Source organism: Astatotilapia calliptera, chromosome 4 (genome assembly GCF_964374335.1).
Source record: "Astatotilapia calliptera chromosome 4, fAstCal68.1, whole genome shotgun sequence".
NCBI lineage: Eukaryota > Metazoa > Chordata > Actinopteri > Cichliformes > Cichlidae > Astatotilapia > Astatotilapia calliptera.
Window position 1 is genome coordinate 34,576,397 of NC_137425.1, and position 19,934 is coordinate 34,596,330.

The following is a 19,934-nucleotide window of genomic DNA, read 5'->3' on the forward strand; positions in this document are numbered from 1 at the left end:
CTCGATTATGGTGTTGTTAATGACTAGTAGTTAAACATATGCCATTTTATGACCAGTAGCCAAGGTAGTAAATTAGCTTAACAGCTGCAGGCCATATATTATCCTTTAGTTCTAATGGTGTGCTATGTATGTAGTTTAGTCTCTATTATACTCTTGAATAAAAGAAACATAATCATTTGTAGTTCATTAGACAAAATGTGCATTACTCTGTATCCTTGATCAGCTGTGAATGTCTGACACTGTTTTCTTGAGAATGTTTTACTGCTGAATCATGTGAAGAAGGCCATGGAGGGAGACTAGGTGTCTGGGCAGAAGAGATAAAACCACATTCTTCACCCCCCTTCCAGTTTCACACAGAAAGACAGGGAGGCAAGGTCAGGAGCCAGGCTCACTAAGAATTAGAAAAACATGTGAAGATGCAGCTTTTATGACAAGGAGGGGGGCCGGGATTAGCTATAAAAGTCTGTGAAAGTTGCCACCATTTTGAGACATGCTGTCGAACCTCTGCAGGCATCTCTCCCGTCCGGACGTTGTAATGCTCTTATTGTGAAGTGTACCGAAATAAATGATTGTTGATTGAGCATATATACACCGAGTATTGTCCTTCCTTCAGCCCAAAGATTCAAAGAACTGCGTGTTTTCAACAACTTGGTGCCGTGTGACCCGGATCTTTGGTGTGCTGAGGAGGTGCAGATTTGGCCTTTGGTGAGATCGTGGGGCAAGGCGAACGGAAGACCGGTCTAACAACAAAAAGGTAAGCACAACCTGTTGTATTATACCAAATGTGCATATTGGGCTTTCCAAATTAATCTGTTCGCTGAGTCACATGTATTTTCACAGTAAATTTGTCGGTGTCTGGTTTTTGGCGCAAGATACTAACAACATAAGTTGAGCCTGAATTCCAGGGTGTTAAATAAACTGCTTCTACCGAGATACTAATAACATACTACGTTGGTCTAGATTGCAGTAATCTGCTTCTACCGAGATACTAATAACATACTACGTTGGACTAGATTGCAGCCACTTTACCTTCCACATTTAATTTTGTCTAATACTGGCTTCTGTAGCAATAATACGTTAGAATTTCTTCTGAAGACGCGGCCATTAGTCCAGTACATTGAAGTCGAGGTTTGTTTATTTTGTTTATGGTGTCAGTGATGTCCTGGCTTTTGCCGGCTATGAAATAGAAGTTGATTTAAGGACAAGCAGATACTGGCTTCACGGTGCAGTTGGACGCTGGCAACGCGAGAGCGAAACACGTCCGTAGGTTTGGTTTATGATACGGCGTGTTCCGGTGGTGCGGCCGTGAAGTGCAGTAGTGGTTGGTGCTAGTTTTAGTACATTTGATAGAGGTTTTGACGGTGGTTTGTGGCGTCAGTCGAGTATAAAGGGCTGCGGCCATAATACAAAGTAAAAATTTAAGTACATAGCAACACCTGGTTTATGATGTCAGGTATAACTTCGGGGATGCAAGCATTACTTTTATGATGCGACTTTGCCCCGTGGTGGCGGTCATAATCGCAGAGAAAGGGGTATTTTGGTCTATGGTGCAGTGTGCTTTAAGAAGATCTAACAGTTGAGCTCAGAGGTTTCTGTGTAAAATTCCCGCTGAGGAAAAGTGTTGTGTGTGAGTGTCAAAGCGCGCTCTGGGTGAGAGAGTGTGTGTGAAGCTGCGAGGCGCGCTCTGGGTGAGAGAGTGTGTGTGAAGCTGCGAGGCGCGCTCTGGGTGCTGTCTTGTGGGTGAAGCGCGCACTGAGTGAGAGTGTGAGTGAGGCGCGCTCTGAGTGTGTTTTGTGTGGAGTGTGAAGCGTGAACACAGTGACAGTGACGGTTAATGTGTTTGATTAGGAGGACATTAGAGCAAATACACATTTTAGGATCAAAGGTTGATGCCTAGTGTACCTGTGGAACATTTGCCTATGGAGTAGCGACCCTCCTGTCCGTGGACGCGTGGCCAGGACCGGCGTTGTCCGGGTGCTGAGGTGGTGACTTGGGGAGGTGAGGGCCCCCGCATAGCTACGGAAATAACACTGGAACGGCCGTGTAATCACGGGTTCACATTTATTTCCGGACTAGAACAAGACACATTTTGCGAACAAACGTTGAGTCTAGATTTAGTAAAGAAATATAAAAAGGTTGAATTCCTCGTTTCAGTGGTTGAAATTGTTGTGTGCCTGTCCCCTGACGAGTGTGAAATTAGAATAAAGAGGGAATTCGGAGCCACATAGAGATAGACGGGCATAATTGGGTGTATTACTCTGTGGTGTAAACATTTAAAGTATTAAAAATTTAAAAAAAAAGGAGTGAAAGGGCGAGAAGTGTGTGGTGGTGTGAATATGTCGGGTCCTAAATCTGACATAGAAAGAGGAGAAATGCAGGGTGAGTGGAAAACTGTTGATGAGCAGGTGAAGGAGTTGTTGCGGGCGCTGAGGGTCATGCGACCTGGCAGCGTGGGTGAGAAAAAATCAAAGGCTGCAGCTGTGGCAGCGAAAGTCAAAAAGTTGTGTGATAAGGAAGGAGTGAGAGGAGAAACAAGAGGTTCATTGGCAAAATTACTTCTGGGAATAGCACAGAAGCGCCAGGAAGAAGAACAGGACATTAGTACACAGTTAGAGGAGGCTGCTTTTTGGAGCAGGCGGAAACTCGGGAAAAAGTTGCAGGAAATTCAGGAGGAGAAAGCCCGTGTAACGAGGTGGGCTGTGACATGCCAGGGGGTGGAGCACTGGATGAGGGAGAGAAGGGAGGAGCCTGAGAAGCTGATGCTTCCGGCTTCTCCGGTGAAGTCATCGCTCACTGGCTTTCCCCCTCCCTATCAGGCCCCCGCCCCCCTCTACCCTGTGCTGAGGGTGGAGCAGGGCTGTCTCTCTAGTGAAAATGGCCAAGTTTTAGAAGTGACAGGAGGCTATGTAGATTGTGATATATCTAAAGAGCCCAAACGACCTACTCCACCCCCGAGGGGTGAAAGAATAAAACAAAGCTCCACTTTTGTTAATGAAGAGGGAGCTTGTGGCGGAGTGCAGTCACCGCCCATGAAACAGTCTCCCCAGCAGGCAGAGTCTGAAGAAGAGCGGGCTGTGCGGCTGCTTGAAACAGCTATAATAACTCTAGAGCAGCGTCATCAAATTTCTGAGGATGAGGCATGTAGTGGAGTAGTTGTTGCACCACAGGTTGAGATAGGTGAGGTGTGCGGGCCCGATGGGGACGCATACGAGGGCTGGTTATCAGGCACACTGGATGATAATACACCAGTAAGTGTCTGGGAAAAGCAGAAATTAGATGCAGTGCCGGAGCTAGAAGAGGCCTTTTACAATAGAGCAGCTAGAGAAAAAGCAGGAAGAGGCAGAGTAGTTAAACCTAAACTTCCAAACAAACCACACCCCATGACACGTCGGAGCCAGGATGACAGGGACACTTTGTCTCTGCCGGGATCATTTCCCCTGGTGGTGACCGCTGGGGGTCACATGAAATACAAGCCATACGGGGTGGGAGATGTAACTGCATTGATTGAGTTATTACCTCCTATTACAGACGGAGGTGCGGGGTGGTTGAGAGAATTGGATAGAGCAACTACAGGTGTTCAACTGGCCCTAGGTGATTTCAGAGCTGTGGTGGCCAGATGTGTTAAAGGCACAGCACTGGATGACATAGAAAAAATAGCAGGTACAGCATTGATGGCTGATAGCATCCCGTTTTGCCGTGTTGTGAATGAAATATCTCATGCATTACGTGAAAAATATCCCACTCCAAATGCTGCTAAGATTTTGAAGTTGTTGTGGAAGCCTGATCAAACTCCAAGGGAGTACATAGAACAGGCTAAAGCCACATGGGCCCTTAACACTGGCCAGCATCCTGGTAGAGAGGGGATGCAACAATTGTGGTTTAGAGACGCTGTGTTAAAAGGTGTGCCCGAAAAGGTCAGAGTGGCCATGACTGATAATCCCGACATGGAGGGAGCGGAGTCTCATGTGTGGGAGAAACATCTGGTGCATCGCCTGCAGACAGCTCATGATGAGGTTATGGCTAAGAATGAGGATGCAGATAACATGAAAGAGCAATTGTTGAAATTACAGCTGGGTGAAGCGAGGCTAAAAGCACAGGAGAAGAAAAAGGAGGAAAAAATAGCAAAAGTAATGATAGCTCAAGGTTTCCAGCAAATGGGGACTGATGTTGATCCTAATGCATTGCCAGTAGACACACCGGGACCCGCGCGAGGCACAAATTGGGGTGGCCGTGGGGTCGGTAGAGGAAATTGGGGCTCACGTGGTGGTCAACGGGGAGGAGGCGGCGGCATGGGCAGGCAAAGGGGTGCGCCAAGAGGAGGTTTATATGTGCCAGGGACTGTGTGCTTCAACTGTGGTCAGACTGGACATTGGTTTCGAGAGTGCCCAGAACCACCTCAGCCGTTCACCAACAACATGCCACGTTCAGCCAGAAGGGGGCGTGGACAATGGTCGGCCCCCAACTCACAGATGGCTCCACCAGGCCAGTATTCAGTGGAATACGGGCAGCAGGGACAATACTGACACACCCCACAGAGAGGCCTGGAAATAGGGGGAGGGGCAGACCCCCTGTTGCCACTGAGGGTTCATGGACGTAACCTGCCCTTTTTAGTGGACACAGGAGCAACGTATTCCACCATTCGTACGGCTCCTGACGACATCCCACTCACAGACACAAAAATCAGTGTTATCGGCTTCTCTGGGGTAACCATGACTTTGCCAGTGACTGTCCCTCTAAAGACGGAGTTAGGACGTCAGTCCTTAACCCATTCATACATGATTTCATCACAAGTTCCAGTTAATCTGTTGGGCAGGGACCTGCTCATTAAGCTTGGAGCTACTATCATGTGTGGAGCTGATGGATTAACAGTGACTTTGAAAGATGGCACACAGCTGTCCTGTTTGCAATCAGGAATGAGAGGACAGTGGCTGTTATCTGAGGATTGTGAACGTACAGCGCAGATTTACTGGGCGCGACTGACCACATCAGATGGAATTCTGGCACAGTACCAACTCTGGCGTCCCTGGATAATGTCCATGTCTGTTTACTCTCCCTTGCGTGACCCCTACCACGTGACCTTGTTTTATGATCGCGAACGCACTGAGTGCTATGAGGAATTGTTTAACGAGTGTTTAGATGAGACAACTTGGGAGCTTAACTCTCAGGACATTTATGTTGGTACAGCTGGAGTGGCAGCGTTTGTTCCACTCCCTGAAGATAAAATGAGTTGGTATAGAATGGGGGATGAAGCGGTTCCCCATGTGTCTTTGGAAGTACACGAGGGTCATCAAGCAAAAGATTTAGGCCCCATGGTGAGAACAGCCACAAGGGCCACAGATTGGCAACAAACACAACTCACTGATGTCTCATACTCACCCAGTTGTAAAACATATCGAATTTCTGTGACTGCTACTGATCAGAGTGTGTTAGAGCACAAATTTTTAAAGCGCACACATGGCAGGGAGAAATCTGATCACGAGGAAGCTGTTAAAGGCTTAACAGAACTCCCAGACACTCTGTGGTCTAAAGGTCCAACTGATGTGGGTTTAACATTTTGTTCACCCATCACATTTGAGTTAAAGGATGACACCCCTATTTGGCGTTCACAATACAGACACAGTCCAGAGGCAGATAATGGGATTGCAGAAACAATTTCAGGGCTCCTGCAGGTGGGGGTGCTGGAGTCGTCTTCCTCTGCATGGAACACTCCGATCCTCCCAGTTGAAAAGTCAGGCACGGGCAAGTATCGCATGGCACATGACCTTAGGGCAATAAACGCTGTCCTTAAGACACAAACAGTACCTGTACCAAACCCCTACACAGCTCTGACTAATTTATCCCCAGATCAGCGGTGGTTCACATGCATAGATTTGGCAAATGCTTTCTTTTGTCTCCCTCTGCATCCATCTTTAAGAGATATTTTTTCATTCACTTACAGGGGCCAGCAGCTGCGTTACACACGGCTGCCGCAGGGTTTTGCCCTTTCACCTGGCATTTTCAATCAGGTACTAAAAAACGCTCTTTCTCCATGTGTTTTACCTGAAGGATGCACACTGATCCAATATGTGGACGATTTGCTGATTGCCGCTAAAACAGCTGATGCTTGCTTTCAAGCGACACTGACGGTGCTTCGCCAGCTGGCTAAAACAGGCTTTAAAGTAAGTAGAGAAAAACTCCAACTTGTTAGAACTGAAGTTACATTTCTAGGTCGTGTGGTGGCGATGCAGACGGTGGGCATGTTGGCGTCCCAGAGGGAAACAATTATGTCACACCCCCAGCCACGTACAGTTAAAGAAATGTTGTCATTTCTTGGGCTCACAGGTTACAGCAGACATTACATTCCTGACTATGTGGGTAAAACCAAACCTCTGAGGGATTTGGTAAGAGAGCACGGCATGAGAGATCTCACAGCTAATCTCAACTGGACCACTGAAGCTGAAATGCGGTTCATTGAATTAAAGCAGGCCCTGTCTCGTGCAGCAGATTTGGCAATCCCCGATTATAACTCTGATTTCTCAGTTGATGTTTCTGAAACAAATGGAGTAGTAAATGGTGTGTTGTTTCAGAAAAAAGGGGGAAAGAGACAAGTACTGATGTATATCAGCATTGGCCTGGATAACACAGAAAAAAGACACCCCATGTGCACACAACATGCAGCAGGGGTAGCAAAAATAATTCAGAAAGTGGCTCACATTGTAAGAGGGCACCCACTGAAAGTGCTCACAACACACAGTGTGGTGGCCTATGTGAACTCACAGGCATTTACAATGACCCCATTGAGACAACAGAGACTGACTAAGATTCTGGAGTCTCCAAACTTGACCTTCACACATGAAGGGATTAACATGGCAGATCAAATGGGGGGGGAACACCTCATGACTGTACACAAATAGTAGAGGTTGAAGAGAAAGTAAGATCTGATTTGAGAGCAGTACCGGTGAGTGAGGCAGATGATTATTTTACAGATGGATGTTGTTTTAGAGATCCGAGTGAAGGATTGAAAACAGGCTATGCAGTGATGAAAGGAGTTGGAGACCAGCTGCTGGTGGAGAAATCAGGAACATTAGAAGGGCCTCAGTCAGCACAGAGAGCAGAGCTTGTTGCAGTGATAGAAGCTCTGAGATTAGGGAAAGGAAAAAGAGTTAACATTTATACTGACTCAGCATATGTTTTCGGAGCAGCACATGTGGAGTTGGGGCAATGGAGAAGGGCTGGATTCAGAACAGCCACAAATAAACCGATCAAACATGAGGAGGAAATGAGACAGCTGGAGGACGCTCTGAAAGAGCCTCTGGAGGTCGCTATCATAAAGTGTAAAGGGCATGACGACTCTGACACTTGGGTGGCGAAAGGAAACAGAGCAGCCGACGAGGAAGCAAAACGGGCGGCAGGCTATAAGGAAGGAAAACAAATGGTAAGTATGGGTATGGAATGGGGAGACCTGCCAGCCCAAAAGCGAGAGGACATCGAAAAGGCGCAAGGAGGAGCCTCACCCGAGGAAAAGGCGGTGTGGCAGGAAAGAGGGGCTGTACAATCAGAAGGATTGTGGAGAGGGCCCGACGGGCGACCAGTGCTCGCAGCAGGAGTGGCCCAGGAGAAAATCAAAGAAGCTCATGGGTTAGGTCATGTGGGTGTGGCCCAGATGGAAAGGGATTTGTGTCATTGGTGGCATCCCTACATGAAAAACCTGGTAAGGGAACATGTGAGAGCCTGCCTGATTTGTGGACAACACAATCCGAAGCCCACCGTGAAACCAGAAATGGGTAAGTTTCCTTTGCCAGAAAGACCAGGCCAGGAAATTGTGATTGATTACACTGACATGATAACCGCCGTTCGAGGGTGTAGATATCTGCTGGTGTGTGTGGATGGACTGACTGGTTGGCCAGAGGCGTGGCCTACCCGCAGAGAGGATAGCAAAACAGTGATCAAATGTCTGGTGAATTATTATGTCCCTTGGCATGGATTTCCAGAGAAGGTAAGATCAGATAATGGCACTCACTTTAAGAATCGAGATCTCGCTGAGGTGGAATGTATGTTGGGGTTGCAACATAGATATGGTACAGTTTACCATCCACAGTCTCAGGGAAAAGTGGAGAGAATGAACCAAAATCTTAAAAACAAATTGGCAAAAATCTGTGCACAGACTAACATGAATTGGGTTGATGCTCTTCCCATAGCCTTAATGAGTGTAAGGTGCGCCGTTAATCAGCGCACTGGGTTCACTCCATATGAGCTGCTGACAGGAAGACAATTTCCAGGCCCTGCAGCAGGTGTAAGGGAATTAAGAGAGGAAGTAAAAGTGTCTGAACATGTGAAACAGTTTAAAGCACTAAAAGCTCTTGTCTCTAGTTTCACTACGCAGGTGGGAGATCCAACAGGAAAGGAGGTGACCACGCCAGAGGCGAAGTGGGTGTGGCTGAAGGTGTATAAGCGAAAGTGGGACGAGCCCAGGTGGACAGGACCTTTCGAGGTGACCACTCGAACCTCTCACGCGGTCCAGCTGAGGGGCAAAGGCGACACCTGGTACCACTGGAGCCAGTGTGCAGCGGCGGAGGAGCCTAGGCGATCGGAGAGGCTCTTGGCAAAAATGATAATCACGATTATTTTCACTGAAATTGAGATCACGATTATTTGACGATATTTATTTAACCCTTTAAGACCTACTATAGAACCAAGTCCACCAGAGCTTATATTATTTTTATTTATTTTTTGTACATGCTGTAGTGCCATTTTGGGAGCATTTCAAGTTGCTATACATCAATACAACTGTTATAGCCCATATTTTAATAATATGTATGCATTAAGTCCATAGTAATTACATAAATTGCAAAAAAGTGCAATAAACTAAAAAAAATTGAAAATCGCTTTTGTTTTGTTTACATATATTTCTACTTGGAGAAGTTTAAGAGGTTTATCCCTCAAAACTTTAAATACAATAAAGTTGCAAAAAAATAGTTTCCCACCACAGGAAATTTATTTTGAGTGTCTTCATAGTTTTATTTTGGAGATACAGCAATTTTTATATACTGCAGGAAAAACAAAAAACAATCCTATGATGCAAATTTGCAAAGAAAACAGCAGGTGCATCATTTCACTGTGGGAAGTGTTACGAACAGCTGATGGATCGGCAAAGCGTGTTTCTGGAATATTATGTTTTTGTTCCTGCAAGCGCTTTTTATGCAATTTTTGCAAAGCTATATGTGGAACGAAACCGTGACCGAGGACAAGCTGATGGCATCAGATGTAAGTACAACTCCTCCGGTTTCATATGCAAAACAAATTATTGCGCTAGCTTACACGGTTCCGGTTCTACAGGGATTTAAAAATAGTTACGCAAAACGGAGCGTGCTGCTCTGACCGGCTTTAAAGGGTTAACAATGACTTTAAAAAAATAATATAACATAGTGTGCAACACCACTGAAGTTTTTTTTTTTTTAAACTCTCTTTTCAACCAACGGCAGTCACTCTCCTCTCCAAATAACTTCTGCTTAGCTTTCCGAGCTTCCCTCGGGTCCTCTTAATCAGCGGTCTCCAACCTTTTTTGCGCCACGGACGGTTTATGCCCGACAATATTTTCACAGACGGCCTTTAAGGTGTCGCGGATAAATGAGGGAGGGGCTAATAATCGGCTCAGTCATTTTAAATGATCGTTGAAAGCCCAGATCGTAATCGTGATTAAAATTCGATTAATTGAGCAGCCCTATGTGTACATGCAACTTCAAAAGTTAAAGTAGAGAAAGACTGCAAACCTTAGGAACAATATGGAATGAGTGATAATGTCAGCACCATTCCATGATTTGGAAATATTTGTTTCACTTTAAATCTGTTTTTTTTTTTGAAAGCCAGGAGACAATTTATTGTATTGGCCACAAACAATCTAATAGAGGCCCATTTCCCATAAATATTAATAAAGATTTCTATCAGAGCAAAAATCTCTCTCTCTCTCTCTTAAGTATTTGCTCCTAACCTAGCAGTCATATATAGCCTTTAATTAATCCTGCATTTTTTGTCAAAGATATTTGTCACCATGAAATTAATAGCTTAAAACGGCAACGTATGAACAGATTCACTGAGTAATCAGAAAAGTTTAGCATGAATCTGGACATTAGATTTAAGCTTGAAGTTTTAACCTTATCAAATATCACTTGGTAGAAGCTCCTTACCGTTTGAAGAAATCTCTTCTCAATCTGCTGTCCTCTTTTGCTTGCATCTTTTTTTTTCCATCTGAGACTGACGTTATTCCGTGTTAACTATTTTTTCTCCGTGAAAAAAACAGCAACTCATCTTATCCCGGGGTGCCAGGGCGTCGAGCTCCGGATCTCAGCAGAAAAGTGCCAGAAAACGTTGCAGGCTGATCCAGGTATCAGTTTAAAATAAGTTCTCCTCCGTGACGTCAGAGTTGGAACACCGTTGCCTCTGCGTAACCATGGTTACAGGGGACGCTTTGGAGCTCTGCTGCTCAGCAGCAAAAGATTTCAGGTTAAACTCTAAAACCAAATAAAATCAATATACTGTATATGTGTATAGTGTACCGCGTAAGCGTTCGTTTTCTGGAAGAGGCTGTAAAACGGACAGTTAAAATGTGACCGGATTGAGGATATGTCGAGCTGTCGATAAGCACGGCTGTTTTTGTGCTGTTATTTACTGTTAGCCTGTTTTGCTGGCGTTACTGAAGTTGTTTTCAACTGGATGTCACATTGTTGAACTCTGATGATTAATGAATAAACTCTCGATGTGACGATGGTAGAATGTAATTGTAACCCTGTGTTCATTTAGTCGTTTGATACCGTTTAATATCCAGCACATCTGTTTGGTATTTTGTTTTTAACATGCCCTGGAATAATTTAAAGTTTTACAATGCCGGTGATTTACGACTCTTTCGCGACAGTCAGCTGGGGAGTAAACTGTGGGGTTCTCAGAGGTAGCTCATGTGAGCCAGCAGTGACATCTGTACATGCAGTAGCCTCAAAATACTGATTATTTATTCTCCTGCTAGGTAAGAATTTGTGTTTTATACGTACATTGTTTCTTTCTATATGTTATCGTTTGGTTATGTTATGATGTGTGGTTAATGATTATTATTAGTGTGCTAACCGTGAATAAGGTAGTAAGCTTGAAAATTAGCAGCCATGTTAAGCGGATTTCGGTGATCAAATTCGTGTGTCACTGTTTGGAATATAAACCCATATGGCTTGCACTACTTTCAAGATGTAAGCTAAAGGGGTGTGTTTTAAAAAAGGTGCAAGAATGACCTAACTCAGTGAGCGATGTGTGTTCATTGTACAGTAAGTTGTAATTTATGTTGTTGTGCATTTGAACTAGCAGACTGCACTGTTGTTTAGGGGCTATGAGCACACATGGGCTGTGACCCAATCCAGTGACCGCACGCTTCGGGGTACGCGCAGTTCGCGTACTACGTACGGCGCGTACTAGGAAGTACGAGAAGTGCGGAAATGAGAGGCTTGTGAAATGGGACGGTCTGGCAGTCGTCGCGCTGCTCAGGTTGCCTAGCAACCATGATACTAACCGCGAGAAACGTTAGCTAGCTAACCACGCTAACGAGCTAACCACGCTAACGAGCTAACCACGCTAACGCCATGCAGCCCAGAGGTGCTGCACGGACTAAAATCCTTTCATTTTCTCAAAAGTTGACAGCGCGCCTTATGTATGAATTCTGGTTGTGCTTGATGGCCGCGAACCGATTTTATGTGGAACACGGCGCTCAGCAATCTGTCCAAAAATGTTTTAGTACGACTTTAGTAAGCTACGGAGCTGCACCGCTTGATGGATTGTCGGAGGATTACGGCTGAGCCTCGCGGAGTGATACGTACTGTGCTTCAACGTAATATTACCCTACTGTGTATAAGGACCATAAATGGCACCTGTTAAGAGACGTGGTTGCGAAGCGGATTTCAAACTCCAGGCTGTCAGTCACTCAGTAGAAGTTGGGAACAGAGCAGCTGTGAAATCTGTCTTTGTTATTGTGCTCAGCGTCTTTTAGTTTACATTTTGACTGCACAATTGTGAGCTCTTTGTTATGCACAAAAACAACATTGTTTTCTTTTATTTATGGAGCATTATTATTTAATAAATGCTCATAATTTATTTTTGAGTAAATTTATGTACATCTGCTCTATGTTAATAAAAGTGCCTGTGTGACATCTGGGACACAGCTTTGACTAAGAACTCTCTTTTTGTTCTTACTTTATGGCTTTAAAAAAATATATCGAGATATATATCTTATATCGCCATCCAGCTAAAAAATATCGAGATATGAATTTTGGGTCATATCGCCCAGCCCTATCAGGGGGTCCTTTTGTCCCTCTGTGGGGGGATACTCCCACTAGGTTTATATCTGGGACTCTCCACCATTTGACCTTAGAACTGAAGAAGCTTCTCGGATGAGAGGTGAAACGTCTTCAAGTAACTTAAAGAAGTCCAGACGCTTTTCTTTGCAAGCTCCTTTGACTACGATGACCTGGATGACTGAGAACCTTCACAGACATTAGCAGGTGGTGGAGGCCAGCAGGTGGATGAGGGAAGGGGAGGCAAGAGGAGAGACCCGAGGCGGTCGCCGGTCTGAGTGTCAGGTGAACTGAACTTCAGGTAAGAAGTTATGACCTGCAGTCTATGTTGGTCAGATATAAACCAAGTTTAGGTGGAGTTTTATTTTTGTTGTGCTGACTTTTTACAGTCAGTTACAATAACTCGTACTGCGTGCTAGCTAGCATGATGGAGTTTCTATACAGCTGGGTGGGTGCTATGATACTACTGATAGTTAGTAGAGTTGCCAACCGTCCCGTAAAAAGACGGAATCGTCCCACATTCAGAGAAAATATTACGCGTTTCATATTGAGCTGAAAAGGAATGCAGTTTGTCCCGTTCCATCCTACCTGACAAACCATCCTACCCATTGTTTCTGCGCATGCGCACAACACGAAATTAAGTGGCAAACCGTACTACCTTTGTGAATATTAGCCAGAAAAATATTCTGACGGGTAAAATTAAGTGCCAGACCATCCTACCTTTGTGAATGTGACCTACAAGCATACTAACAGCTAAAATTTAGTGGCAAATCGTCCTACCTTTGTTAATCTGAGCTAGAAGCATATTTTCACAGCTAAAATTCAGTGGCGAACCATCCTACCTTTGTGAATATGAGCTACAAGCATACTCTGATGGGCAAAGTTAAGTGGCAAACTGTCATACCAACTTAAATTTGTGCTGGAATTTTTCTGTGACAACAGAAATGTGCATAAACTACTTACGGTAGGACATTTTGCCAAAGTAGGATGGTTTGTCAGAACACCGTACTTCAGCTAGAAAGGAAAAAGACACAAAGCTGGATTTATTCTGTCGTTACGCTGTCAGCTGCCTCTTCTTCTCTCATTCTCTCCTCCTCCCTCACCTGTTTCTACTTCAATCATGAATCTGATCAATGATCAGCTGATTGGCTCTCTTGTTTGTTTATCGCCCACTTTGCGCCAGAAAAAGGAAACCAGCGGATGTCAACAACAACAGCAGCACGTTTAAGCTTGATCGGGTGTTGTTAGAATTTATTTAATATTAATTTCTACTATCAGCTGATGTTGGTTTGGATATGTGGTGAGAGGGAAACATGAAGATGAAACCAGGAGATGTCCTTACTGAATCATCAGAGCTGAACAGGTGATGGAGAAACAGGTTTACCTTTCAGGTGACATGAATGAGTTGAAGGGAAGTTATGAACTGTTTCTGAGAGACAAATAACACCAGGATCCTTTTCTAAGTAGCCGACAGCTGGTAACTATGCAGGGGCGGGTCTAGCAAAGCTTTGCCAGGGGGCCAGGTAGGGCATTAACAGGGAAAGGGGGGCACAAAGAAATACTTCCTTATTCTCATTTAAAATGTCTGGCTGTTATTAAATAATTATCTGAAGCTTACAACCAAAGTTTTTATCTGACGTAAAATGTATAGAAATCATACATATACCAACAAGACTGTACATCACTGTCACAACAGCATTTGTTTTCATTCAAAGGCTTTATGGTTTTCCTATAATACCTGGTGGGCCGGTCTGTAGTCAAAATGCCCGGGCTGATTTTTTGTCCCAGTCCAGCCCTGGGCACGACACGCAGTGAATTAATCTGAGAGGTGCATTAAAAAATAAATGGCCGCACCAGCGGTGCACATCGCAAATCAGCTCACATAGACACATTAGTTGTGCTGCTTCTTAATGACGGTATCTTAGCTAACAACCCTAACAATCAGATTCAACTTGTAATTGGGTTAAAATAACTTTGCCTACTGGTGAGAGAGACGTTATTATCTTTCTACATTCCGACACTTCAAAAGCTTCAGCAGCTGTGCGCTCAGCGCAGCATCAGCACCACGGAGATACACGGATACAGCCGTAGACTCGAGACAGAATTCACAATGTGTTTTTGGGACTTTCAGGTGTTTGGACCAATGTTTTATTTTCTGATCAAACCAGAAATCTTTAATGAGCAGCTGGATTTGTCTCACATTAACTGGCTGAGTTAATGCCAGTTAATGCAACATCGAAGCAGCTGGAATCCACAGCTGTGTGTGTTCATGGAGCTGCATGTTCACCTGCTGGACATCACTACCTGACAAGTTTGACTATCTTCAGAACATTGCAGAGGCCTTACTGACAGTATTTGGCTCTACATGTCTGTGTGAGCAGATTTTCTCTCACATGAGTCCTCAGGTAGCCTCTGAATGCTGGACACTGGGAGACCCGTGTCTCTGAGTGGGAGACCAGAGATCACATTAACATGTGTGTCTCTGTGTTAACAAACATGCCGTATTGGCCCAGTTTATTTTTCTTATCATTGTTGTGAGGAGACCATAAACAGCATTTGTATTTTCTGTTGTACAGTTCATTTGCTCTTATGGATAAAATGTGTTTTTTTTGTTTCAAAATAGCTGATAACTATTCGCTGACAGCTGCCAGCATCTGCAAACAAATATAATCCTATAAAGTGGTTCTACATAGTGTGTAACTGTTCATATAGAGCGTTATTAAATTTATTGCTAATGCAATCATATGGCACACTGACTTCTGAGGAAATTTTAGATGCACTCGTCATCAGAAAAGTTGCCGACCCCTGATATAGATGTATCATATATAAGAGACAAATGTTGTTCCTTCAGTATGTTGGCATTATTACATTTGGCTCAATGCTTACATATATGTGTAAAAACAAAATGTACGAGCTGTGATAACTGTGTCTGATAGAATGAAGAGTCGACTGATATATGAAATATTCCTTTATTGGGTGAGAAAACCAACGTTCCACAGGCCACAATTGACAATCTGATAGACTCCATGCGACGATGTGTTGCACTGCATGAGGCAAATGGTGGTCACACCAGATACTGACCGGTTCTGGGTCCCCAGACCCCCAATAGCGCAAAAAACTGCACATTCCAGGGTGGCCTTTTGTTGTGGGCAGTCTGAGGTACACCTGTGCACTACTCATGATGTCAGATCAGCATCCTGATGTGGCACACCTGTGAGGTGGGATGGATTATCTCAATATGGCAGATGTGCCCACTACCACACATTTGGACTGATTTGTGACCACTGTTTGGGAGGGATGGTTATATTGTGTATCTGGAATGAATTTTAGGTCTCTACGTCCATCCCATGGGGAATGGGAGCAGTAACAAAGGTGTTGCGTTTATATTTTTGTTGAGTGTATAAAGCATATAAACAGTTACAGCAATATGATGCAACAAACACAGCAGCTACTGATCCAAAATACTCAAAGCTTCATAGAACTGAAACCAGCATTTATTTTAGCTCCATTCTGCTGCTGATACAGACTTTAGGTTTCTGAACATTAAACTTGTTGCTGCCTTTCATAGTGTGTAACTTGAAGGCCCTGAGTACTCTGAGTACTTTCTCCCACACTGGAAACACTGGGATGATCACATTATTTGAACATTACCTAATAAGACTGATTCAGCACAGACAGTTATGTTAAACTTTCCTAGCAGTCCTTCACAAACAGGGAACAGTCTGTCTATTCTCTCCATCTGTCAGCTGCTGCTGGCTCTTCCTCCTCCTCTTCCTCACACACTGCTGAGTTTGTCCTGGTGGATCATCAGGGGTGCAAAGCCTCACAGATGATGTGCAGCAGTGGGTCCCTCAGTCTGTCCTCACTCTGGACACTTGCAGTCGTCACACATGGAAATCAAATGTGTGATAAGCTGCAGGATTCAAACACAAGTGTAACTTATAAACACACGTTCATACTTTTATTCCACAATCAGAGAGAAAGAAACAGAGAGAGAGTGCAGGACAGACAGACAGGTGACAGTCTCAGGTGTACACACTGCTACACAACAGCACAGAGAAGCAGGATTTAGTGTTTGTGTTATTACGAGTGTAAACAAGAAGAGTTCCAGATGGTGCAGTGGACACATGTGTGACTGCTGTGATTAAAGCATCTTTCTTTCAGCTTAACGAGTGAACCATCAGCTCGTTCAAACACACGTTAAAGTCCGTTTGGCTCGACACCACCGAACAGAGGCAGCAATATAACACAGCTCACATTAACAGTGCAGTGAATCCTGCTTGTGCCGTGATGTTCAGGACTGCAAACCGAGCAGCATCACTGACTTTCAGCTTGTTGTGTTTGTGGATATATGACCGACTTTAATTATCCACAAAATCATCACATTCTCTGTCAGATTAAGGTCGACTATTGAACGGCGTATATTTTAAAGTAAAGGCTGTAAAACCAAGTTAGTACATTCACAACTAATGTCACATAACTTTGCCGACATGTGGCCAACAGTAATGTTTTAATGTTCTTCATTATTAAACATTCGCACATAAATAAGTGACATCATATGCAGTAAACTTACTTTTGAAAGTTTACTCTTCGGCTGCTCCGCTTCTGCCCTCTGCCGTGTTTTTCGGCAAAATTATCCACACCCACCACCGCGCTATGAATTGTGGGATATATGGGACCACGAAGTGTACAGCGGACCACACTTCAAATTTGGGGAAATCGACGGCGCATTTGGAGTACACTTCAAATTGGGACAGCCGTCGTCACGTCGCTGTGACGTAATAGGTTTCAAAATGCGTACTCAGGAGCGTGCGGTCACTGGATTGGGACACAGCCAAGGTCTGTAGCTGTGTCAGAGCAGCTTGTGTGAGCCAGCGGTGATATCTGTACACGCAGTACCTTTAAAATACTCGTGTGTCATTCTCCTGCTAGCAGTGGAGGAGACTTCTGCTGAGGAAGAGGCCCTGCTGTCCTGCCGTCTTACTGGTGCCATTGAGGGATCAGCGGCTGCTATATATTCTCCTCGACCTCGAGTATTTGGACTGAAGGACTCACAGACACGTTTTATATTTAGCTCTATACATTTTAAAAAGATTTTTTAAAAATATTTTCTTATTCACAAAGGCTGTATGGAGACATTTTGGTTATTGCCACAGACGCTTTCTCTTACTACGGATGGAGGATGTTGCGGTTTTACAACCCATGAACTGAGAAACGACTCAATAAGTAATATGTTCACATATTCCAGTGTTAAACACAAGTGAGTCTCAATTGAGTGAAGTGTTGGTAACTGATGCCAATATTTTTCTTCTGTTTAAATCCCATTCATATAAGGGACCCTAATTTTATCCTGCTACAAACATATTCACCCAGTGTCATTTAAGTTTCCTGTAAACTACACATGTAAAGCGGATGTGAGAGAGGCTGTGATGAAGTCCTGGAGTTTTTAACGATGTACGTGCTCCAGTCCAGAAATTTGTATTATATGTTGGACACAGGTGGTAAAGTGCTGTCACACCCTGAATAAATTGTCCTCTGTTCTTTGGTAAGCTGACATATTTGTTACATAATCATATGGTTTATCAGAGGGGAAGTGCGAGTTTTAGAATACTGGAGCCTAAGGTTAGGTGCAATAATATTCAGCCGTAATATTAGCTTATAACTAGGTCTTGTCAGTTAGCCAGTGTTGTGTCAAAAAGTCATGTCTGCCATAAACTCATTTTCGGTATTTGTCAAAAACCAGTTGATCATATTTAACCCTCCTGTTATGTTGGTTTCCAGGAACAACAGTTATGCTTCTGGGTTAATTTGACCCGGGGCAAATTTACTCATCCAAAAGTGTAGGAAACACTGGCATTGATTATTTTACAATTTTCTTTTATAATTTAGATTTTTTTCGTTTTCTGCAGTGATGCAGATGACATGTGACATCTCTTCTGTTCTGGGTCAATCTGACCCGCAACATAACAGGAGGGATAAACTGCTATAGACAACTTTTTGGTCTATAATATGTGAAACATGTCATATGTGTCCCTCATGAGTGATATTGAGTCATCTTGTGCCACAAACAACATTCCTGTCACAAGGTAGAAGCTGCAATCACTTTTTGGCAGTGATTTTTACTTCGTATTTATTCATTAAAATTACTTTTTTAAAGAGTAATCTGGCCAAGAGGACAGCAGAAATTGCAACAAATATAATAATAGTTCTCTAAACATATTTTAAGTGTCCCAAAAGGACTGGGTTGGTTTTAATATAGTTACAATAACACAGAGTTATAAATATACTTGAAAAAATGGGTCGTTATTAAACTTGATATATAGCCTTTTGTAAATCATGTTCACTAAAGTCTATTTACCAATATAAGTAAAGACATTGGAAATCAGTTTTTGTCAGACGATCACTTTTTGGCACAACACCGGAGGTAAAACAGGTATGATCCTTCATATCTGGAGTGTGAAGGTGCAGACATAAATTCAGATATCTCTGGGATGTTTAAGAGTTTAGAATTTCTCTGGTTCATTAGCTTTATTCAGATAATTCAGTAATCACTCAAGATTAGTTCACTAGTACTCCTGAATTCAAAGAAATAGTCAGGGTATTCGGCGCTTTGCTTTCCCACAGGCGAACTCAGGTGAAATGAAAGAAGTATTGGATGCCCTCCTCCTCTGGCACAACGATAACTCACAAAAGCTCCTTGGAGTAAAGAGATCAGGTTCAGAAGTGGTTCTTTCTAAGAACGTATATCTGTATTTATAAATGACATATTAAGGATGAGTGATGCTTAAATAATGAGGAAATTAAGCAGTGACCAATGACACATTTAACAATGTGTCATTTTTATCCACTATTCTATGTTTATTTATGAGTACAAGATGCTTTTTTCTATCAAATACCTAAAAAATGACTCACTGCACCTTTAAAAATACTAACTTAAATAAACCAAGATAACCCAGCAGTCCATAGGAAATAATGTGTGCACTATGTCACTAAATTTATTGTCACTGCAAATGTAAAAGGAAACATAAATGAACCACAGAGGAAGTGACATGACTTTGAGGACAGATGTGATCAGGTGGAAAGTGCAGAAAGCTGACTGATGTCCATCTGTGGCTCCATTCAAAGTTGGCCTGTCCTGTATCAGGCATTCAGGATTTTCTTTTATGGCCATTTAGCTCTTATGGCATGAACTTGCTCAGTGCATTATTATTGGCGTTTCTACAGTCTGATATTTGTTTAATAATTGATTGATACAGTGCATCAAATAAGTTGATAAATAAGATGTTAAAAACTTCATCATCATATCAAACATGATCGATTTGGAGCAAGTTTATTTGGCACATGCTGACTGTATTCTAATTTTAACCAGAACAGGAGGCGAGAGCAGAGAACGAGAGTGCAGCAGTTTAGTGAAAGGAACAGGAAAGGTGAAGAAGAGGTGAGCATCCAAAAGACGAGCAAGAGGACAGTTCCAAAGGAGACATGACGGCACAATAAAAGCTGTAAGAGCAGAGATTCATTTTTACTATTTTTTTCTTTAGGTTTTACTCCCGCTGCTTACAGTAAATCAAATATATAGTACAAACAAGAAAAACTCAAATTGCATTGTTGTTCAGTATAGCTCTGTGA

At 43.4% G+C, this 19,934-nt stretch overlaps 1 long non-coding RNA gene across 1 annotated transcript; it reads left to right on the plus strand.

The window, feature by feature from the left end:
• The first annotated feature begins 351 nt into the window (after window positions 1-351).
• On the plus strand, window positions 352-8,861 carry LOC145428396 (uncharacterized). The gene is made up of 3 exons (XR_013908690.1): window positions 352-532; window positions 614-754; window positions 8,350-8,861. It is a non-coding gene; the product is annotated as an uncharacterized LOC145428396 (long non-coding RNA).
• Window positions 8,862-19,934: the final 11,073 nt, after the last annotated feature.